Raw genomic sequence first — 23698 nt, 5'->3', positions numbered from 1 at the left:
CTGTATGGACTTAGGAGGCTATGGTGAAGTGACACATAGGGCATTTTATAGAATCACAGTACACTTAAAAATTCCAATGAGAAAAAGTGTTTTAGGGTCAGGGAAGTGTTTTTGGTGTTTTTTGGTTTCTTTAGTATTTCCTTGTGAAATTGACATTTTTGTCCAGGTGTGGTATAATTAAACAAGGTAACAGAGTTGAGATTTTCCCCTTATAATAGAAACATGAAATTGATTTTTTAAAGAAAGTATTCCTTCTTCTGATAAATGCATTATACTTTCAATTTTTTAAAAACAACTCTCATTCTCACAGTAACAAATTTGAAGTTACTAAGAAAATAACTAGCTTTCTTAAAATCATGAATATTTTTTGAAAGTTGTTTGGAAATCACGATGGATAACTTATATCTAACAAATTGTAAAATATACATACACACTGATCTAGCAATCCTTCATCTCCAATTTTATTCTGTAGACCTACTCACATGTGCCTTAAAATGTGCTTAGGAACATTCATTGAAGCGTTTTTATAAAAGAACCAAAATTCAGCCTGGCAACATAGCCAGACCCCCGTCTCCACGAAACAAAGAAAAGCTATCCAGGCACAGTGGTGCGCGCCTGGAGGCCCAGCTACGCAGGAGGCAGCAGGAGGCAGGAGGAGCGCCGCAGCCCAGGAGTCTGAAGCTGCTGTGAGCTGTCATCACGACACTGCACTCCAGTCTGGGTGACAGAGCAAGACTTTGTGTCTTAAAACAAACAAACAACCACCACAAGAATTCAGTGTCAATTAGTAGGGAAACAGATTAAAAATTTGGGGAGGAAGAATCCATCCATAATTTTGTAGAGTTTTGATCAGAAGAGAAATCTATTGTATTTGAGCAGAAAAATGCCATGGTGAGTTGGCAGAAATAGAAGGTGCACAGTCAGAATTCAAGACGCTACGCCCAGGTCACCCTGACACCCAGGAGGTCAACATGAGGAAGACGGAGGGAACACACAGCATTTGCATTCTTGCCATCGTGGCAAGGGGCAGGCACAGCAAGACTGCGAGCGGAGAGAGGCCAGGTAGAACTGGAGACATACAGCCACCACCCGAGCAGGGCCCTCTGGCAGCCGGGGCACCGGCCCTCTCTTCAGGATTTCTTTCCTTCAGGAGGACGCTCTCTGGCTGAGCAAAGCCACACGCAAATGACGGGGACAGGGACTCTGGCGCTCCTCTGTGAGGAAGGGTAGGCTGGATGGGGAGTTGTTTGGGAAGGGTTTGTGTACCAGACAAACGAGAAAGCCACAAAGGGGCTGGCACCGGGCTGCAAACAGGGACAGCAGTGTGCCTGGGAACAGCTCGGCAGCTGCAGCCCACGTGTCCGGGGACATGCATCACCCACCCTGCTGTGTGGACAGCAGCACAGCCCTTAAGAAAAAGAATGCAAGCCACAAATGGAGTTTTAAATTTTCTAGTAGCCACAATAAACACAGAAAGTATACACAGGTGAAACCAATTTTTAAAATTTATCACATTGAACCTAACATACCCAAAATATTATCATTTGAATATCTAATCAACATTAAATAATTACTAATGAGATATTTTGTACTCTGAGTCTTCCAGTTCTTATACTTACAGCAAATCTCCAGACGAGCCACGTTTCCACGCGTGGCAGTGGCTGCCTCTTGGGCGGCGAGAGCTGCCATCATACCCAGCAGAACCTCGTCTCTTATGGGATCCAGCCTCGAGAACAGCCGCTCATCCACTGCTTCCAAGTGCACTGCAAACACACATCACTACTCAATTCTCTGAAACCGCCAAGACCAAAAATACGTATTTGATGATTCAGGGTCTTTGTGGCTGACACCCTGCAACACACACACGCAACATTCATTCCAAGCAAAACGATTAATCTAAGATAGAACTTTTCACACTCTTTTGGAACATGCCCCCCAGTGAGAAGCACATTTTACACTGATCCCAAACACACGTGTACCTCATAAAACCCCTGGGACAATTCTCTGCCCTTCCTGCATATACATCACTCATACTGTCTGGGATCCTCTTGTGTGGTTTTTTCAGTGCTACCTGAGATCTCCTAAACTGACAGGCGACTCTCGGGGTGTCCCCACCCTCTCTGTGGAAGCCCAGGTCCCAGATGCTCAGGTCGCCCACGACTGTTCTGTATGGACAAAGACCCGGGTGGGGGTACGTGTGTGTTCCCTGAGGGACTCTGGGAGGTTCCCTCCTCCTCAGGGTGAGAGACAGGACAGACCGGCCTCCCTGGACGGCGCCACGTCTGGACGCAATGCCTGTGTCTGCCGCGCCACCTCGTCAGCAGATGCCAAAGTCACGGATGAGAAAGGCCCAGGCAAGCCTGCTCAGCTGCCCCGGTCACCGCCCTTCTCAGACTTCTGGTCACAGGAGATTATCCATGTCTTGTTTGAGCCATTAGAGCCAAGTTCTGTGACTTGAGGGGAAAACATCCCATGTGATGCATCAATTTTCTGAATTACGTAACCTGCGAGCCCCGGGCACTGTGAGGAACCGAGGTCTCCATTACGGCAGGGGCAGATACACACAGAACGAGGCTCCCGAGTCGACAGGCCCACCAAGGGAGCTGCCTCCCTGGGCTGCACTCTGCACGCGCACCCATCCTCCCGCTGCCCCAAGGGACGGCCCTGGGGGAGCACCAGCCCCATCCTGGGCAGGAACCTGTGCGCCGCGCCCTGCCCTGCCCTGCCCGGCGACGGCGCCTGCAGGAGCCTACCCACCAGGACAAAGGAGCTGACCGTTCAGGCCATTTTCTGCTAGGAGACTAATTTCCACCAAGAAACCTGGAGCTCTTCCCAGACGTCACCCTACTTGTTGGTTCCTGGCGGTTTTGCCACTCTCTCCACACAGAGTGAAGCGAGGGGGACTCGCACCTGAGGGAGGGTTATCATGAGGATGCTGTGACACCCAAGGCTCAAGCTCCTCAGAGCAGCTGGCACACAGCAGACTTCTGTAGGTGTCCTTCCCTTTCCTGTGACACCACACGTCCACACCACACCCACATCAGCCACCACACACACACATGGGGGTCTTTGTGTAGCTGGTACCTTTGTCCCCGCCTGAGTACACTGGCAAGTGACATTAACCATCTTGTGTGCAGTGGCTGTTGAGGCCAAACTTCACCTGGCCCTTCCCTTCCTATTGTGTCCCACTGCTAGCCCTGGGTCCCTGAACATAATAAGCCATAGCTGTTCTGCCTCAGGGCCTTTGCACACGCTGTGTCCTCTGCCCCTCTAGCTAACCACCTTCTACTGCTCCTTCAGGTCTTGCTTAAACGTCCTCTCCTGGAGGTCAATCTGTCCCCTGGTCTCCCTCAGGCCAGTTTAGCTCAAATGCCACCCTGTACTGTCCGTGTTCAGCATGTTTCTCAAGTGGAGCTCACTGGCCTAATCTGCATTAGATGTACTTGCACAAAGGCAATTACAAGTTTGCTTTCCACCTTGCCCCAGGGGCTGTGACTGTCCTGGAGGAGTTGGGTAGCTGCTGCTCACAGCTCGCTGGAGATAAGACAACACAAGCGAACACGCCCTGCCCATTCATCCCCCAGCTGAGGACAGACTAGGTAACCAGGTGACAGCAGCTGCAGAGTTGGAAGAGAAAGCATTTCTCCCCAGGACAGCTGTCAACTGTCAGGACAGCCCCTTCTTTGAGAGCCTGCTGCTTTTACTCATTGAGAGACTAATTCTCTGAAATCATAGATTGTCACACACTTGCTGTTTGAAATTACAGCAGCAAGGGCGAAGCAGCCCACTGTCACCTGAGGAGCCTGAGTCAGGGAGGTCCACGTGAAAGGGTCAGACAAGGGCTCTCTGGACACGATGTTTGTGTCTCTCACAACTTTGCCGTTTCCAGGTTCCCGGGCCGTGGCGCTCTGTGGCCCAGGCCTGCCGTGGGCCCCCCCCACGCCCCACTTTGCTCCAGGCCTATGACACGCTGCAGAACTTCCGTCTGCCCAGTGCTGCCCTTCTCTGGGCCCTGCGAGAGCATCTCTTCCCGCGCCCTGGAGACGCCCAGGGATCCCTCGGTGCACAGGCTCCCTCAGCCTCGCTGTAACGGGCCCGTAAATCAGAGGACAGGCTGGTCCCAGGGCAAGCCTCGGGGACTCCTGGTAAATCTCAGCCCAGACAGGACCTCCCTGGAGGCTTCAGAACATATTTCTGTGCTGACGCCCACCCTCCAGGCCCTCCTGCCCTCTCTTGTGACTCTGGTTTGCTCTGTCCCTCCTTGTCAGACCATGGGGCTGGCCCACGTCCTGCTCACCCTGGACTGGAGACTAGAGCAGATCCCGGCACGACATAACGCCCCAGTAAGCCCGGAACGTCACGGTGGGCACATCTGTGAGCGTAGAGGCTAGGAGAGAAATGAGGGAGGTGGCAGGTGGACCCCACAAGGGCCACACCCTCCCGTGTGCTGCCTCACTGTCCTGTCCAGGCCACGGCTCCAATCTGCTTTAATCCCCAGGACCCAAGGCAGCACGGGGTCAGGACACTCAGCATGACAAGGGGGCTTTTGTCCTCTCCAGGCTAGATCATGGAGGTTTAAAAAAACTGAGACATAATCCACTTACCATAAATTTCACACTTTACAAGTGTTAGTCAACAGGTTTTTGCAGATTCGTGAGGTCGTGCTGCCATCACCACATTTCCAGAATGTTTTCATAGTGCCCCCGAGAAACCCCAGAGCCTGTGAACAGTCCTTCTCCATTCCCGCCTGCTCCGGTCACCACCCCTGGAAGTCTCTAGTCTGCTTTCCGTCCCTGCAGATCAGCCGACTCAGACTTCCATGCCAGCAGTGTCACCAGCACGGCCCTGCGTGACTGGCTGTCCCTCTGTACACTCAAGGCTCACCGTGTTGTATGTGTGAGAGCTTCATTCCTTCTTTAAGCTCGTATCCCACTGTATGGTACAGCTCATTTCGTTCACCCGTCATCAGCCAGTGGACACTGGCTGCTGTGAACACTTTCGGGTGGGTTTTGTCAGACACGCCTTCGTTCCCACCTGGCAGTGGGACTGCCGGGTCGCACGGAAGTTCTATCTTTAATCACCGGAGGAACCTCCAGATTGTTCTCCATGGCAGCGGCACCACTTGACACTCCCAGCGGCAGGGCAGGAAGGTTACAATTTCTCCACCTCCTCACCAACACTCGTCTTTTTTATTAGAACCATTCTTTCTAGAAGGTATGAAACGAGTGTGAATACATTGAGAGCAAACATATTTCTCCTCTCTCATCATACCAAAGTTTAAAAATCTCTTTGATGACACATGATCACAGACATGTTCCAGCGCCCCTCTAGCGCTGCGGCTCCAGGGTTGTGGACACACGGCCAAGAGAAACAGACCACCAAGTCCTCCCTTCATGACCACAGCCAAGCCATTTGTCACCTCCCTGGCTCCGTTTCCACATCTATAAAATACAGACAGTGATATCTGTTAAGTGAGCACTTAATAATATATATCCAGTAGCCACAAAAACACCTGGCAAATAACCAGCAATTGTTTCTTATAATTACTTTGATACAAGCTCCTATTAGCAAGAGCTAGTTAATTTGCTACAGCAAATCAAAAGAACACAGTGACCCACTGAGCATGATGTGATCTACTCAAGTGACCAATAACCCACTGACAGTCTCCAAGGCAGCTGGCTGGGGTGCAGGGCCCCGGTCTGAGGCCCTTATACATATGTGACCGACCTCAAATTGTGGCAGCTGCAGGCTCCAATCAGCCTGGACTGCTCGGAACTGAACCTGCCAAAAGCCACAATGGAGACTTTTTTTTTAAGAGACAGGGTCTCGCTCTGTCACCCAGGCTGGAGTGCACTGGCCTGGTCATAGCTCACTGCCACCTCCAACTCCTGGCTCAAGTGATCCTCCTGCTTCAGCCTCCAGAGTAGCTGGGACTACAGGCAAGCGCCACCACACTGGCTAATTTTGTAATTTTTTGTAGAGATGGGGGTCTCGCTAGATTGCCCAAGGTGGTCTTGAACTCCTGGCCTCGAGTGATCCTCCCACCTTGGCCTCCCCAAATCCTCAGATTATAGGAGTAAGCCACTGTGCCTGGTCCCAAACTCAAGAGATTAAGGGGAGAGGCTGGGGGAGGAAGCAGGGGGCACTTTATAACCACCTTTATAAAGTGTGGGAGTTACCACACATACTAATGAGCACGTAACACTTACCTGCACAGTTTAAAGAACAGCAGTAAAACAGATGACGACCCAGGTTAAGACACATATTGCCAGCACTTTGCCTATACCGTCCAAAACAACAGCTACTGGCCACACATGGCTATTTGTGTGAAATAAATTTAAAAATTCTGTCCCTCCATCTCATGAGCCATATTTCCAGTGCTCGGAAGCCATGCATGGCTCGTGGCTGCCACATGGGGCAGCACAGATAAGAGTATTTCCTCCTCCTCGGGGAGTGCCTGGGACAGCCCTGCCTCAGCCTCAGATGCTAACTAGCCACAAGCTCAGCTCCCCAGCAGACACTCAGCTGCATTCTGTGAAATGACAGTGATAACAATGCCTAGCTTTAAGACGGTTACTGTAAAAATTTTATACTCTTTATAAGATGAATCATATACACATCCATCAAAGTCCTTGGTGCGTAACTGGTGTTCTGTGGTTCAACAAAGTTGAGCTCTCACTACAACCAGAAGAGCATGACTTGGTGTGGCTCTTCTTACCTTGTTGGGTGTTAATAAGAAACTCTCAGTTAAAGAGCTGAGGTAGTCTTTGACTGTAGAGTCTGGAACATTCCTGTCATACACGGAATTTCTCTCTATCTTGGCTTCTTCCGAGACGTGCTTCTAAATTCCAAAGCTGAGGCTGCTTTATCCTGGGAGGTCCCGGTTGGGACCTCCAGCTTGCCACGGCTGTTATGTGTCCATTAACCTCACGCGGCAAGCCTTTACCCGCATCGAGGTCTTGGTGGTCAACCAGACAAAGGAGGAAGCTGTAAGTGAGCGTCAGCTCCATTCCCTCGCATGCTCCATGTCAAGACATTTCTGCCCCAGGCTTCCCTAAGTGAGGTTCCAAGCTTCTCTCTTTCTAGGACCCCACAAGTCGAAATGTTTTATTCTTAAGAGACTTTCATTCAAAGATGCACTGGTAGGTTCCATTTCTTCACACCAACTATCAAGTAACCACAATTCTACGGATTTCTTTAGAATCAGTTATCAAATGTGGACTTTAGGGGGCCATGGCGGGAGGGCTTGTACAAGGCAGGGGCGCAGGCTCCACTGTCCTCGTGCGCCATGCAGTGACTCCTTAGGCGTGGCCTGTACACGGAGCTCGTGGACCCACATGTGCCAAGAAAATGCTCCATCAGCAACTGCATGACCAGTGTCAAGGCCCACGCATCCACCAGACGAGCGTGTGGCGAAGGCAGGTCAGGCGCAGGTTTGACGGCCAGGTTACAACCTGCTCTATCTGCAGGACGTTCCCATGAGGGGTGGGTTGGATGATTCCAGTCTCCACTTGCCCAAGGCCGACACCATCACTTCAAAGAAATTCTGACAGGAGAAAATCAGGGATGTGGAATATATATATTATAACTAAATAGTGAAAATGCATTTGCACCAGTTAAAAAAAAATGTGGACTTTAAAAGGCAATCTCAAACTTACCGGGAAGTTGTGGGGAGGCTTCACTTTCAGAGGTAGCCCCCCAGTTCACCATGGCTGTTGTGTCCATTAACTGTTTATTTTTATTGTTTTAACCATAGTTTTTCCCAAAACTATAGAGTAAATGCACTGCCTAGGACAGACATTTGCCTTTATTCTTGTGCACATAATTTAGATAAGAATATTACTGATTTCAGCAAGACTAGCATGTAGACACAGACATGAAATAAATCAAAGCAGATCTGAAATGGCTACCACCCAAGACTTCTGCGACGTGGGGTCTGCAGTACAGGGTAAGGCTGCAACCTGCTGCAAGCACAAAGCTGGTGCCGTTCTGGTTCCTTTTTCTTGGCTTCAAGACCATCTTACAGTTCTTAATGCTGTAAAAACAAAGTAACTGGTTCCTAAGAACGGATACTCGGTCTTCATTGTATTAACAGTACAGGCATTCTTCTTATAATGTGAATTTTCACCCAACACTACAGATTTTTAAGCATTCTGGGGTAAACAAAGCTCTCCCAACAGAGTAAGTGTGGCCGTCAGTTATAACCTTGAGTTGCTCTCCTGAGAAACTGAGAAAGAGCAAATGTGGCTATGTAAGAATGTGTTACTGGCCCCCAAGTGGAGGTTTTTCCAAGTTCTTGGTGTTTGTCTGGAAAAGAATTTTAGGATGCACTACATAAGCCAAGCAAGAGAGAGCTGTTATCGAAAGCAAAAGTACACTCTCAGAGAAAAGAGCAGGCAGGCTCAAAAGAGCAGTTGCACTAAGAGAAAGTGGTCTTATTGACAGATCTGCTGTAGCCTGTGGGGAGGAATACTCAAGGCCATGAGGTTGGCTTTCACTAAGAATAAGGACAGTCACTCTTAGAATTGGATTCCCTTCCATTTTCATTCAGGGCTGTCTCAGAACCGTCACGGTGATTTAAAAGGCAGAGAAATTTTAAAACCACAAGGCAAATGATATTGTAAGTAGCCAAAGTTCATGGAAGGTGGCAGAGATGGCTGAGAAGCTGGTTAAAGCAAGTGCTTGCCTGCAGTTATCAGCCCCTCTAGTTAGCTTCTGCTTAGAGTTGTTTATACTAACACCCGCACCTGATCTTCAAGCCCTTGCATCCAGTCTCAGCCCTTAGTCTCCTACTCTTAACAAACGGACAGTGTGTCCCACTGGAGAGGTGAACTCACATCTTCCCATTAGATTTGGACCCGAGTCATTCTTGGCTGGATCTTGGAGAATCACGCACATTTCAAGCCCAAGAAGAGACAGGGCACGGTGGTCACTGCCTGTGGGATAGAGGCTGGAGCTGGCACTGGACAGACCACTAACTCACGCCTAGAACATGCTGTCCATGGCAACAATCGGAGGACCCAGGGCAGCTTGCAAAGCACATGCAAACCCCTAAGGGGACTACAAAGGGTGTCCCCAGTCAGGACTGCAGGGAGAGAATACCCCTTGAATGACAGCAGTGAAACCTGACATGTAGAAACCTTGTAAAGCTAGAAGCACACACAGAAGGCATTAGAACACCAAAAACAGCAAAAAGAAGGTGCTCTCTCCAGCGGGGATTTAAATAGGAGACTTTTGAAACCCATGCAAATTTTTATCCAAAATAGTGTCCATAACATCTTGCCTCCAGACCCATCTTTGCCAGCAGCCACTCCAGCTAGTACTCACTTCCCTAAATGATATTCCCCATCCCCAACGCCTCTATAATGTTCAATCTGCTTACCCCTCAAGGCCTGGGACTTCAGGCAGGAAAGGATTAGACTTTTTGCTCCTCCTCTCCACAAAGTGTCCACCGTTGACAAGGGAAAGAGACAGCACAAGGAAGTGTGAAGAGCCGGGCCACCCTCTCGGGTGAGCCCCCACGTTCTGGTGGCAGTGGACACACTAGGGAGTATGGCAGGCCATGCCACTCACACGCCTACCCATCCGTCTTCCCCCAACACACCTGGCCCTGTGCAGGGCTTCAACAGGTGCATCGACCCTGGTGTCGGGCTGACTTGTCAGATTGCCTCCACAGCTAATTTTGCTCAAAAAATACTTTCAAAAAACCCCACAGAGCCACAAATGTACGTGACTAACATTGTTTCTGGTCCCTCATGTTGTCACCTGTGTTCTGACATCTGCTCCAGCCAATAAAACATTTCAAAGCAACACTAACACAGCACAGGCCAGATATGCACAGAGCTCACGTAAACAAGAGTTTGCATGCCATCTCCAAAGTGGATTCTGGAAGGTTCCTCAGTGAAATCGGTTCTTCATGGCAGTAGACTGAATTTTGACGGAAGGACATCCTGGTGAAATCCCTCAAGAGTGACAAGAAGGGAGCTCTCAGCCCCAGCCTGGTGACCTGAGTCCACCTCCCCGCACGTCCCCACCCTCTGCGGGTGGTGCCGCTCCCCCCCAGCACAGCAGATTTAGTCCCCAGCGAAACTTGCCTTCAGCAGATTTCAGGTAAGGAACATTGGGAGTGGGGAGTGAAAATAAACTGCACAAGCGTGTCATACTCCACTTAGTTGCTTTGCTTTTTGTATTCTTGGTTCTTGGTTTTGGCTTTTTGCACTTTCTGGTTTGCTGGCCACCTGTCTGGGTTCTGCCTTTCTCACTGGCCTAAACCCCCTCAAGATTGAGACCCTCCCACTCTCTGGGCAGAATCAGACCGTCAGCATCAAGATAGACCACACCGGGCCAAAGTACATCCAGGGGTTTTTGGTCACCTGCAGGCCTCACAGTGCAAATCTGCCCACTTGGCCCTGCTGTCCCCTACAGACCGTACGACCAACTGTCTCCTGAAGCACATCTCTGCCAGGCCACCCAGCTCTGCCAGCACTTGGAGCCTCTGTCCACACATTCCTGCCGTTCCTCTCTGCTTTCGTGCCTGGGCTTTTCAACAAGAGCATCCACTCGTCATGACCTCCTCCTTAGAATCTTCTGGCTTCCACTAGTTATTTTCCTAAAAGGGAAGCCTTTAGTTTTTCATGACTGAAGCCCTGCTGCTGGTCACCAGCTTTTACCCAGAGCACCAGACACACCTGCCTATGAGAGCAGAGGCCGGCTCTGGGGACTCACCCCCTTCTGACACATCGATGTCCTGCCATGCAGGGCTCTAAGGCCAAGCTCCCGGCCACCAACTGGAAGCAGAACACGACCCAGGAGCTTGTTAGAAACACAAATTCTAAGGCACCAGCCCAAATCCACAGAATCACAAACCTCCTCCCTCCCTTTCCTTTCCAGAATTCATGTCTTACGTCAAGATCCTTGAACAGGTTTATTGAGGTGCAATTTACATATGTGCCATAAAATCACCTATTCAACTCATTTTAGTAAATTCACAGTTGCACAACCATCACCACCATCCAATCTTAAGCATTTTGCCCGCAACCCAAAACGGTTCCTTGTGCCCACTGCCAGCCACCCCCACGTGGAGCCTGAGCCCCCTGCTAACCTCCTTCCTACCCAATCTCCTCATCCAGGACATCTCACGCAAGTGGAAGCCTACCCTATGTGGTATTCCCACCTGGCTCATCTAATTTTGTGTGTCTGAAGCTCATCTGTGTTGTAGGATTAGTGCTTCATCCCTTTTCATATCTGAGCAGTTTTCCACTGTGTGGATATACCATATTGTTTTAATCCATTCACTGGTTTAAGGAAATTTGGGTTAGTTCCTGTTTGGGACTATAGAGAGACATACAAAGATCTATACGAAACTGTGTGATGTGGCTACAAATATTAGGTTACAAGTTTTCTGCATTTTGTTCAATTCTCATATGAATACTCCTAAGAATCTCGGGTCACATGCTAAATTTATGTGCAACTTAACTTCTTTAAAGCAATGTCTATTCAAATCCTTTGTCCATTTTTTACTTGTGTTACATGTCTTCTTACTGAAGGTTTCTTTATATATTCTGGATACAAATCCTTTATCAATAAGATTTGCAAATATTTTCTCCAAGTCTGTGACATTTTTCATTTCCTTAATGGTGGCTTATGATACACAAGTTTTAAATTTTGATGAAGCCCAATTTATCAGTTTTAAAGATTGTGCTTTTAGGTGTCACATGTGAGAAATCTTTGCCTAGGTTAGAGTCATAAAGATTCTTGCCTATGTTTTCTTCGAAGTTTTAGCTCTTACCTCTCACGTTTAGGTCTACATTCCATTTTGAGTTAATTTTTGTGGAAGATGTGTTCTAAATTCATCTTTCTTCATGTGGATATCCAATTCTTCCAGCCTCATTTGTTGAAAGGGCAATCTTTTCCCCATTGAGATGCCTTGGCATCTCCAAGCAAAATGTATTGACCATGAATGTAAGGGTTAATTTCAGAACCCTCAAATCTTCAGTTGATACACACACACACACACACACACTCTTATACCAGTACCACACTCTCTTGATTACTACAGCTTTATAGTAAAATCTACAATCAGGAAGTTCTCCGAATTTGTTTTAATTCTACAAGATACTTTTAGCTATCCTGAGTCCTTTGCATTTCCATAAAAATTTTAGGATCAGCTTGCTCATTCCTGAAAAAAGCCTGTCGGGATTTTGATAGGGATTGCCATCTCAATTATGAGTCTTCCAACCCATGAGCATGGAACGTCACTCCATTTACTTAGATCTTTAATTTCTCTCAGCAATATTTTGTACTTTTCAATGTACAAATCTTGTACTTCTGCTACATTTATTCCTAAGTATTTTGACCTTTTGATGCTATTGTGGACGGCATTGTTTCATTTTCACAGCTTACTGCTATATTACATACAGAAATACACAACTGATTTTTGTATACAGATCTTGTATCTTGCAACCTTGCTGAATTCATTAGCTCTGCTGTGTATGCGCCCCTTAGGATTTTCTACATATGAAATTATGTCATCTGCAAATACAGACAATTTTATTTCTTCCTTTCCAATCTTGATGCTTTTTTCTTGCTTGATTGCCCTGGATGGAACCTGCAGTACAAGGTTGAATACAAGTGGTGAGTGCCCTGATTTATTCCCGATCTCAGGGGTAAAGACTGTTCTCTTATTAAGTCCAGGTGAGGTGACTCACGCCTGTAATCTTAGCACTCTGGGAGGCCGAGGCAGGAAGACTGCTTGAGGTCAGGAGTTCAAGACCAGCCTGAGCAAGAGTGAGACCCTGGTCTCTATAAAAAATAGAAGAAGAAATTAGCTGGGCAACTAAAAATAGAAAAACTTAGCCAGGTGTGGTGGTATGCAACTGTAGTTCCAGCTACTCGGGAGGCTGAGGCAGAAGGATTGCCTGAGCCCAGGAGTTTGAGGTTGCTGTGAGCTAGGCTGATGCCATGGCACTCTAGCCGGGCAACAGTGTGAGACTCTGAAAAAGTGTAATATTACCTGTAAATTTTTTGTGGATACCTTTTACAAGGTTAAAAAAACTCTCTTCTATCACAGGTTTTTTCAGAGTTTTTACCATGAATGATTGATAGATTTTGTCAATTTTCTTTCCCCATCTTTTGGGATGACTTGTGCCTTTTGTCCTCTCATCTATTAATATGGTTAAATACATTAATTGGTTTTCATATTAACTTGGTCACGTACCTAAACCTTTCTGCATGTCACTGGATTTGTTCATGGCTTCTGTAACTGTATTCATGAGAGATACTCGTGTGTAGTCTTCTTGTGATATCTTTGTTTGGCTTCGATACCAGAGTAATACTGGCTTCACAGAACTCATTGCTCAGTATTCCCTCCTCTCCTATTTCTGAGCCTGTGGAAGACTGGTATTATTTCCCTTTTAAATTTTTCGGAGCATTCATCAGTGAAGCTGTCTGGGCTTTACTTTGTGTGAAGTGAATAGTAACTATTACTGGCTGCTATTAATAGTTCAGATTCTTTACTTGTTATAAGTCTCTTTAATGATAATTTATTACAGTTTTTTGTAGATGTCAAACTCCTTTCCAGGAAGGTAATAAGGACTTTAATATAAAACATAGGTTGTTAATTAACCAAATCAAGCTTTGTATCTCAGATTCTGAAAAGTAATATTTGAGCATATTAAGCTCTATCTGTGCTGTAATTCAGAAACAAAGCCCAGTAATCAGACTAATGTGAGTGCTTGGGGAAGTATGCTCAGTATTAAACCACTGCACACACAGGCCCATGCCCGATTCAGATGGTTTGCAGACTGAGTGAGGTCCCGCCTCTTACCATGAACCCCATGAAACACAAAGCTGATGCAGCTGTTCAGAGAAACCCCAAGCACATGACAAATGAACTGGGATTAAATACTATTAACACTACAGATGCTCCTCAACTTACGATGGGGTTATGTCCCGACAAACCCATCATAAATTGAAAACATCTTAAGTCAGAAATATATTTAATACATTCAACCTACTGAACATCATAGCTTAGCTAGCCTATCCTGCCTTAATCGTGCTCAGAACACTTATAGTAGCTTATAGTTGGGCAAAGTCCTCTAACACAAAGCCTATTTTTATAGTACAGTATTGAACAGCTCATGTAATTTACTGAACACTATATTGAAAAGTGAAAACCAGAATAGTTCTATAGGAACTGGAAGTACATGTGTGTCACTTTCACACCATCACAAAGTTGAAAAATCATAAGCGGAACCATCTACACTTTGTTCCTGTGACATGTGGGGGTTCAGAAAAACTCCAAGTGCATGTGACAAATGAATTGTGACAAGATACTACTATTCTGTTCCTATAACAGAGTGGTTGCTTCTTGTAATCAATAATAGGTATCTCTCAAAGTTATAAAATGACATCAATCCACATTCCAAAATTAAGTTAATGTAAGAGAAGATGACAGGTCATCCTGCAGGTAAGATTCCTTTTGTAAGTATTTTCTTGTCCTGCAGGGTTTTCTTTTTGTTTTGTTTTGTATCCTTTTGGGACTAGAATGGAGGTAATCTAAAAGTGACTGAGAGCTTCATTTCTGATGAAGCTACCAACATCATTTGGGCACTGAAGCCTGAAGAACGGTCCTGTCTAATGGCCACAGGCAGACAAGGGTCACCTGGCTGGGGTTAGAGGTAGAACTAACGTAGCCTGGCTCAAGAATGGGCAAAACACAGTACATTTGGTCTTCCACACTCAAGGATTCAACCGAGGATTGAAAATATTCTAAATAAATAAATAAATAACAACACAACAATAAAAAAATACAGTGTAACAAATATTTACATAGCATTTACATTGTATTGGGTATTATAAGGGATCTAGAGATCATTTAAAGTATACAGGAGGATGTGCATAGATTATATGCAAATATTACTCCCATTTTAAATCAGGGATTTAAGCATCCGTGGATTTCCGTATCCAAGGGAGTCCCAGAACCCAAGGGACAACTGTGATACCACATGCTGATACTCTCAGCAACCTGGAAGACACATTCGCAGAATTCCAAACTCAAAAACTTTAAATCATTTCCACAGTTCCAAAGTCTTTTAAAAATAGTATTATTCTTATATTGACATAAAACTTGATCTGCAGGTTTAAAACAGGAAGATTCAAGCCAAGGTCATTAGACACATAAAAGCAGTTTCTCCTCATTCCTGAGATACAGCCTTGCAAATATTAACAAATAAAAAACTTCTTAACTTTTAACTATGCCTAAGAATTAAGACGGTAGTTCGTAATCTCTAAAATTATGTAAGGGTGGTGGGAAGTGCTTCAGGTGCAGTTTCAGTCTGTGAAGCCCAGGAATCTGCACTCCCAACAACCCTCACCCAGAGGACACAGCTGACTCCCGCAGGCATGCAGAGGCACTGGCCTGAGGTGGGCTAGCAGTGTAAAATCAAACTCCACCTGGCTTGAGGATGCCTCTGTACAAGAGTTCTTAGGTAATGAGCTGCAACCAGCTCAGTATGCAAACTAACTGAAAGCATAACTTAGGAGTACAGTCATGTGCCACATAACAATGTTTTAGTCAACAGCAGGACGCATTTATGATGGTAGTACCGTATGATTATAGTACCGTATTTTTACTGTACCTTATCTGTTTAAATATGTTTAGCTACACAAATACTTATCATCATCGTGTTACAATTACCTACAGTATTCAGTACAGTGACATGCTGCACAGGTTTGCAGCCTGGGAGCGACAGGCTATACCATATACCCTGGGTGTGCAGTAGGCTGTACAGTGACAAGTTGGTGTAAGTACATGCTATGATGTTCATGTGATGAAACTGCCTAACAATGAAGTCACCTAACACTACCCTTGTCAGAAAGTATCCCCATTGTCAACCGAAGCATGACTGTGTACTTTCGTAACAAATAGCAGAGTCTCAGACAACCACAGCAGCCGCACTGCAGTCAATCACAGAAGGCCAACTGTTCAAACCATGTTCAAAGAGGCAAGCGTCCAGCTGTCTCTGTACCTCACTTCCGTTTTCTGTGCCTCATTTTCGTTTTCTGTCCATAAATGCTGTCTGACCACGTAGCAGATGGAGTTCTTTGAACCTGGTTCGGAGGGCTGCCCAATTCTAGAATCATGAATAGAAACCAATTAAGATCTTCAAACCAAATATGTTTTAATTTTGTCTTTAAAAGCAGTAACAATTTCTCATTCTTACTGATCACTCAAAGACCAACCATCTCTGATGAGTTACAAGATCAACGCACAATGAATTCCTATCTATTGGATCTTTAATTCTTTTCTGCCCAAGAGGAGCAAATAACGTAATGGCAAGTAAGAACCACAATGTTAGACACTGATGGAAAAAAGCACAGAAAACACCACCTTCTAAGGATCTAAGGTAGCAAATGAATTTTCTGGAGGGGCTTAATTGGGCTAATGACCTTTAAAAAAACTGTTAACTGTTGATAGGGCAGGGGAAATAAAGGTAGGAGAAGACTGGGGAATAATTTGCATAAGAGCAAATGGTCATGCCAGCCAATAATTCGTTACATTTCATAGTGCCTAACGAGTCGCTGACTCTGACGGGCAACCTGGGGTGGTCAACAACTCTTTGCCCTGCAATCCCCACCTCTGAGGGGTGGTGATAAAAAGCAGGCAATTAGACCTTGACTCGTCTTCCCTGCCATCATTCATTTTGTTAAAAAGAATTCCCATGCTAAACAATAAAAATGGGCCAACCCCCAAGGCTATAAATCCAGCCTGGGCATTTAGGATTTGGATTTGGCTCTTCTGTCTATAAACCTGTGATGCCCTTTTCTTCACGGTCCTCCTGACATCCACGACAGGAGCGAAACTGCAGACAGGAGCTCTCGTCTTCCTGTTTCCTACTGGCTGAGCACTGTTCCTCCTCCCAGAAAGTAGTCTGAGGGGTGGCCAGGCAGCAAGGGCCTCAGGGCAGGTGGGTGTCCTGACTTCCTGAGGTGTCATCTCAGCATCCAGCTGGTCAAGAGCTGCACTTCTTCACCAGGGACTACAATCCTCATTGGTCAGCAGGCCTGGGCTGCTCCTAGGATTTTATGGAGGCCTCTAGAGGTGACGACACCAACATCCAGGCGGCCTGTAACACCAATCATGACATTATGGGCAATGCTGTGCTTAACAACTCTCCAGTCGGCCAGAGAACCCCAGTGCAGGAGACCTGGGGGCCTCTCGACCAGCACAACTGCAAGTGCCTCCTAACTCCAACACAGGTTTCTGCTTTCAGTGCCTGACAGCCTGACAAGGAGACAGACACAGAGACTGACTCTCTCTGCTACAGTTGAGATGATTTTGCTTAGAGTGTTTCTTCTAACGCTTCAAGGTACCTTACACACCATATGAATTAACTCCTTTTTAAAATAATGTACTGTCATACATTTCCCTTTTGGGGGAATTTTCTTCTTAAGTTGACTCAAATCGAAAACACTTTCAAAATACTGCTGCTCTAGGTAGTACTTCCTAAACAATGACCTAGAACTTAACAGTCTGAAAAAATTCTTCATGACACAGGATTCTTAAAATCTTGCCTTTAAAGATCATAAAAAATAAAGCACAAAATTATATTAATATGAACCTTAATAAGGATCCTTAATAAAGGTATGGTAATTTTACTTTAATATATAGACATCATGATTTTCACAAAGTACAAAGGAATTTGACATTATGATTAGTTATAAAAAGAATTTCATTTTCTTAGAAAAATTGACAATTAGCCTCAGAATAAATCAGGTGATTATTTAAGGCTTCTCAGATCAACTCTGGAAAAATTTCTAATTCACTCTCATTTAAGGCTAAATCAGTATATCAACTATTAGGGCAAACCTAGCATTCTTTCCAAAATGTAAAGAAAACATTAAAACACCCTGGTTCACAAAAGGCCTATTTAAGTTACAGAACATGTAAACTTTTTTGAAATCCATTCAATCTTACAATATCCCCATCAGAAAGATAAAGCTGGTATTTTTTCAAGGGAGGCAGAGAGTGGTGGTTGATTCACCCGCTTCCCTTTGAGACAATGTCTAGCTAAAATCATGTCGGCATCTCATTCCCCTGCTCTAGTTTGACACCATAACTAGAGCTATTTTTAAAGGATAGGAAAACATCACATGTGAGATGTGATTTTAGGAAATGTTAAATTACAGAGACAAAGAAACCAGTAAAGTTTTTGGATTTTTCTGATGGTAATGGGAAGTAACATGAAACTTCACCTATTAATTCACAGTAAAACTATAGGAGGAGCGTGTGCGCATAAAACCTAAGTGGCATGCCCGATCAGCCAAGGTCTTGACCACAGTGAAATGCACCTGTGTTATTCCTAGGCAAAAGCCCCCTCTCTGCAGAAGATGGTGCACAAACAGCCTTGGTGGATTCCAAAGCATTAACATTCTGCCCGCTAATGGTCAGCTGGGAGGATTATGACTGTCAAGTGAGAATATGCTGCAATTTGTATTTTACTTTTGCTTTTCTCTTTCAAAAGCTATACACCATACTGCTCTTTAGTTTCACAAAGAATTAAAATGCTTACGTAGCATTTTAGACCTGAGCTCCTCAACAGAGCATCAGTGAAGAACACACAACAAACACCTTCTTCAGCTTGATGTTTCTAGTCCCAAGTCCCCATGTCATTGTTGGCTTTAAGACACCCACAAGGAAAGTTCCTTAGCTGAACTAGTAAGCCATGGAAAGCTTGTGACATACTCACACTTAGAATAGACACTAATGATTTATACACAAGAGCTGGTTAGTAATCCAAATTAGCTTCCTAGTTTTATAGGCAATATGAATTGTCACTGATTCTGACAAACTCTGCAAAACCAAATTAATCTTTTTAAAGTGCTTTAAAAAATAGGAAATCATATTATTCTGGATAGTATGAAGAAATTAGAAGTTCAGGGATTTTAAGAAGAAAATCATGTAAGGAAAAAAACTGAGGCACAAACATGTTTTAAAATAGAGAGCAAAACCCAGACTCTAAAATCCCTGCCCAAGACTAATTCTTATCAGACTTTGTTAAGTTATCTGCAAAGTCCAACTGCAAGCCACACAGCACCTCACCCCTCACACCCTCCAAATCATAACACATAACTACATTTACTGGCAAATTCTAATAACATAACAGTAGCTACAAATTTTAGGAGCCATTTATGCTAACTGCCTCTCTGAAGATACCATATCAATATACACATACCTGGGAAGAAAAAGGAAATCTTCAACATGACAGTTTAAATGAGAACTTTCAAGAAGGACAAAATAACCATTTATTATCCACTTTGCTCCATAGAAAATTTTAGGGCTTATGAAATTATTTGCATATACCTGCATTTTAAAAATATACTAGGAAAAAAATGTACATTTTTGCTACTACCTAAAGAGCATTAAAGCTGAATTAGGCTCCCACTGATCTGTTTGTAAGTAATGATAAAGACTTGGAAGGTATCATCACTTGAAACTCTACTCTAAAGAAGTTTCACTTCACCTCCAGTTGCATTTTCTAAACTGGAAATCTAGAACATCCCCTAAACTGCTAACCCTTCAGGAAGGCAGCCTACTTATGTTCACTTTCTCAGAGGGACTAAAATATTCTTCATGCCATGCTGTTCCTGCCACCATCCACACCCTCTGTCACATTACAAAGCTCCATGGGGAAGCACACGGGTCGTGTTACAATGACCCACCAGCCTTTAGAAATCACTCTCTCAAAATCTTCGTAGTATAGATATTTGAACACACATTAAAATAGAACGAGATTCTGTAGCAATCTGTAAAGCAGCTAGCTTTACTTAGAAAGAATGTGAAGACCAATGTTATAAATCCATACCGGAAATTTAATTAGTGGTGAGATGTCAAAAAATTCAAAGTGAATTTTAATACCTGCAAATTTTTCCTCTAGAAATATAATCAACTTTCAAAACTTCTCCAAAGACTATTTCAAATTATAGTACAAACAAAAACTGTAATACACAGTGTATAATACACAGAGACAAGGACAATGATGGTTACTTTCCTGTCATACTCAACAGATAAACTTCATTGGGCCTGTCTTTTTTTTCAGACAGAGTTTCACTCTCGCCCTGGGTAGAGTACAGTGGTGTCATTATAGCTTGCTGCAACCTCAAACTCCTGGGCTCAAGCAATCCCCCTGCCTCGGTCTCCTGAGTAGCTGGGGCTACAGGCATGTGCCACCATGCCTGGCTAATTTTTTCTGTTTTTTGTAGAGATGAGGTCTTGCTCTTGCTTAGGCTGGCTTCCAACTCCTGGCCTCAAACAATCCTCCCACCTCAGCCTCCCAGAGTACTGGGATTACAGGTGTGAGCCACCACGCTTGGCCCCGTAACAGTCTTTTTTAAAATGCTACTTCCCTTTTGCAGGAATACTTTTTGAAAGCGAACCTGCCATTTAAATCACTATTCATCTGGCCATGAGCTTACACTGCCAACTCAAACACCATGTTTTACAAAAGTACTAAGAAGGAATTTAGTGTTCATGAATACTATGACAATGTGAAAACAAACATAAGATACAGATGTGTGCCTGTATTCATAAAAGTCGGATTTATAGTCTATTTCTCAGGCACAATAAAGTAGAAAGTGTGAAACATGCTACTGAACTTTCAAAACTTTTTATTACAATTTTTATGTATACTGTAAGATGGTAGAGTTCTTAAAAAAAAAAAAAACCCGTAAAAACTGAAATCTTCCTGACATTTTATGACAAGTGAAATTGCCTATGCAGAACTGAGAGTGTGATCTCAAACATCAAAAATATCAAAGCAAAGCATGGTAAGGCCTTAAACTGCTATCTTTATAAGGACTTCCTGCCCCACACAGGCCCATGCAGGCCCATGCCCTGTTGTCAGGTGTGGGTTTACATTATGCTCATGTGCTCCACCTCACTGGAAACTCATGAGAAGGGCAGAAAGCTCCCCATTTTGCAGATGAGGAAAACAAGCTAAACAATTTTTTGAGACTGCACCAACAGTAATGGGTGACCTAGATCTAGCACTCGGCTGTTTGGGTCTCCTTTCAATGCTCTTCTTACTACACTAAGTAGTACACATCCACATCCCACTCCCATTTTTTTTCTTTTTTTAAAGAGACAGGGAGAGTCTCACTCTGTTGTCCAGGCTGGAGTGCAGTGGTGCAATCAAACTCCTGGGCTCAAGTGATCCTCCTGCCTCAGCCTCCTGAGTAGCTGGGACTACAGGCTTGTGCCACCACACCTGGCCCTATCCTTCCCTTTTATGTCAACATGGGGTATTAGTATTATTAATAAAAATAATTAGTCTCTGCCAAAAATAACACCCTGATACGATTTCTTTTCCTTTTTAAGGTTAACAGTAACAAAATCCAACTAAATTTTAAGATGGCTATTGGCTGAATTCATATATTGGGGTCCTAAGCCCCAGTATCTCAGAATGTGACTGTATTTGGAGATAGGGCCATTAAAGATGAGATTAAGGTAGTACGTGTCTGCTAGGGCAGGCCCTAACCCAATCTGCCTGGCGTCCTTGTAAGAAGAGGAGATTAGGACACAGACATACACATAGAGACGAACATATGAAGTGAAGACACAGTGAGAAGACCTCTCTCACAGTGAGGATAGAGGCCTCAGGAGAAACCAACAGTGCTGACACTCTGATCTTAAGGCTTCCAGCCTCCAGAACTGAGAAAATAAATGCCTGTTCTTTAAGCCACTGAGTCTGTGGTGTTTTGCTATGACAGCATGAGCTGGCTAGTATAGACAGTATGTAAGGTACCATCACAGAAACACTCTTGTCTATCACATGTATTTGTTTAATCAGACCATGACCTTTTCAAAAAATACAATTACTAAACAAAAAAGGCCAGTGATGATGGCTGAGACACTTCTGTATTTTTTACCAATATGTTTTAATAAATTAATGGCCATCTGGGTAACAGGACATGATTTTTACCCATAGACAGCTATTAGTTTTGTGTGCATTGATCCCTACCCCCTGATCTCTCCCAATGATCTCTAACCCCTTGCAGGTTCCTCAGAGGCAAAGATTCCAGTTCTGGTATGATGCAGACTGTGGCTATCACCTCAAACATGTTTTTATTTTTTATTTATTTTTTGGTACAGAGTCTTGCTCTGTTGCCTGAGTTAGAGTGCCATTGCATCAGCCTAGCTCACAGCAACCTCAAAGTCCTGGGCTCAAGCAGTACTTCTGCCTCAGCCTCCTGAGTAGCTGGGACTACAGGCGCGTGCCACTATGCTCAGCTATTTTTTTTTTCTATTTTTTAATAGAGATGGGGTCTCGCTCTTGCTCAGGCTGGTCTTGAACTCCTGACCTCAAGCAATCCTCCTGCCTCAGCCTCCCAGAGTGCTAGGATTACACGCATGAGCCACCACGCACGACCTCAAACATGTTTTTGAAGTCTTTAGCATAATGTTCTCTCCTATAGGATTGTTCTGAAAATGACTCTAATTTTATCCTTCCTTATATCCATCAGATTTAGATTAAGAAAGAATCTATCGGTTAGAACTACTTTAATCAAGTGATTAAAATTACTTTACCCAAGTGTTACAGGAAAGCTTGAAGCAATATTTTGTTAAAATCAAGTCCCTAGTAAATAACACACAGAGTAAACATAGTACATGATAAATTAACAACTTCAGGAAAAGCGCTTCTGTTGATGTTACCTAGCAGTTGGCAGGGATCACTTTCCTACTGAGAATGCCAGACTGACACATGCGTGCAGAGTATACGGGCAAAAGGTAAGACAATGGAAAGCAGCTATCCAATTTCCTACAAAGCTGTAGGGAGACAAGTCTGAAGCAAAAGGATTTAAAGCTATTTTCATAATCTATACTTGAAGACAATTCAGAATGCCGCAATTCAACCTTAAGTTGCTGACAACTCTTATGTTAACATCAAGGCTTTTAAAAGGCCTTCTGTTCTTTCACATCATAATCTGCTTCAGCAATTCCAACATGAAAACAGAGAATTTTAAAGTTATATATAATTTGCCTATCCTATAAACGATTTCAGGTACTTTACACGGTACATAAAGCTTTTAATTTTCCCCCCAAAAAGCATAAATTGAAAGTAACAAGAAAGAAGGACGATGACAAAGTAGAGCCAGCAGTAAGCCTACTCACCTACTGTAACAGCCAACGTAAAAAAAGAAATGCACGGAAAGGCCCCGCACTGCAGTGTCACCACGTCACAGCTGGCAGGGACCGACACATCACCTGGTCCAGTGCCCTCACTTAAAAATTAAGCAGAAAGAATGCCAATGTCATTTTTAGGCAAATTTGTGTGCCAAGGCAATATCCAAAACCGCCTGCTACTTGGTTTACCAAAACCAGTCACAGCCAATACAAGGGCAGACAAAGAATATCTAGGAACAGCAGGAGAAATACATTAAAGACTCACCTAATTCTCTGAAACTCTGCAGCCTAAAAATTTACGATTAATTATATGACATAGAACAAACCAATTCCCATAAAAATTAGGTATAAGATTGTGGACTCTGAGCAAAAGAAATACAGGTTTTATAAAGAGAATGATTTCATGGCATACTTAAAGTGTCTTTAAAACATAAAGCATCTATATTCTTGTGATGAAAAATTATTAAAATTTCTTCAACACACTTTCTCTCCAAAATAAAAGGTATCATCTATTTT

At 44.2% G+C, this 23698-nt stretch overlaps 2 long non-coding RNA genes across 2 annotated transcripts; both read right to left on the bottom strand.

The window, feature by feature from the left end:
• Positions 1-1599: 1599 nt before the first annotated feature.
• On the bottom strand, positions 1600-6908 carry LOC123645853. The gene is made up of 3 exons (XR_006737724.1): positions 6719-6908; positions 4605-5207; positions 1600-1763 (listed from the first exon to the last, which is right to left on the bottom strand). It is a non-coding gene; the product is annotated as an uncharacterized LOC123645853 (long non-coding RNA).
• A 7947-nt stretch (positions 6909-14855) lies between these two features.
• Positions 14856-23562, bottom strand: LOC123645852. The gene is made up of 3 exons (XR_006737723.1): positions 23171-23562; positions 16811-17126; positions 14856-16133 (listed from the first exon to the last, which is right to left on the bottom strand). It is a non-coding gene; the product is annotated as an uncharacterized LOC123645852 (long non-coding RNA).
• Positions 23563-23698: the final 136 nt, after the last annotated feature.

The sequence above is a fragment of the Lemur catta genome, chromosome 10 (assembly GCF_020740605.2).
Source record: "Lemur catta isolate mLemCat1 chromosome 10, mLemCat1.pri, whole genome shotgun sequence".
Classification (NCBI taxonomy): domain Eukaryota; kingdom Metazoa; phylum Chordata; class Mammalia; order Primates; family Lemuridae; genus Lemur; species Lemur catta.
This window is presented reverse-complemented; position numbering and strand designations above follow the sequence as displayed.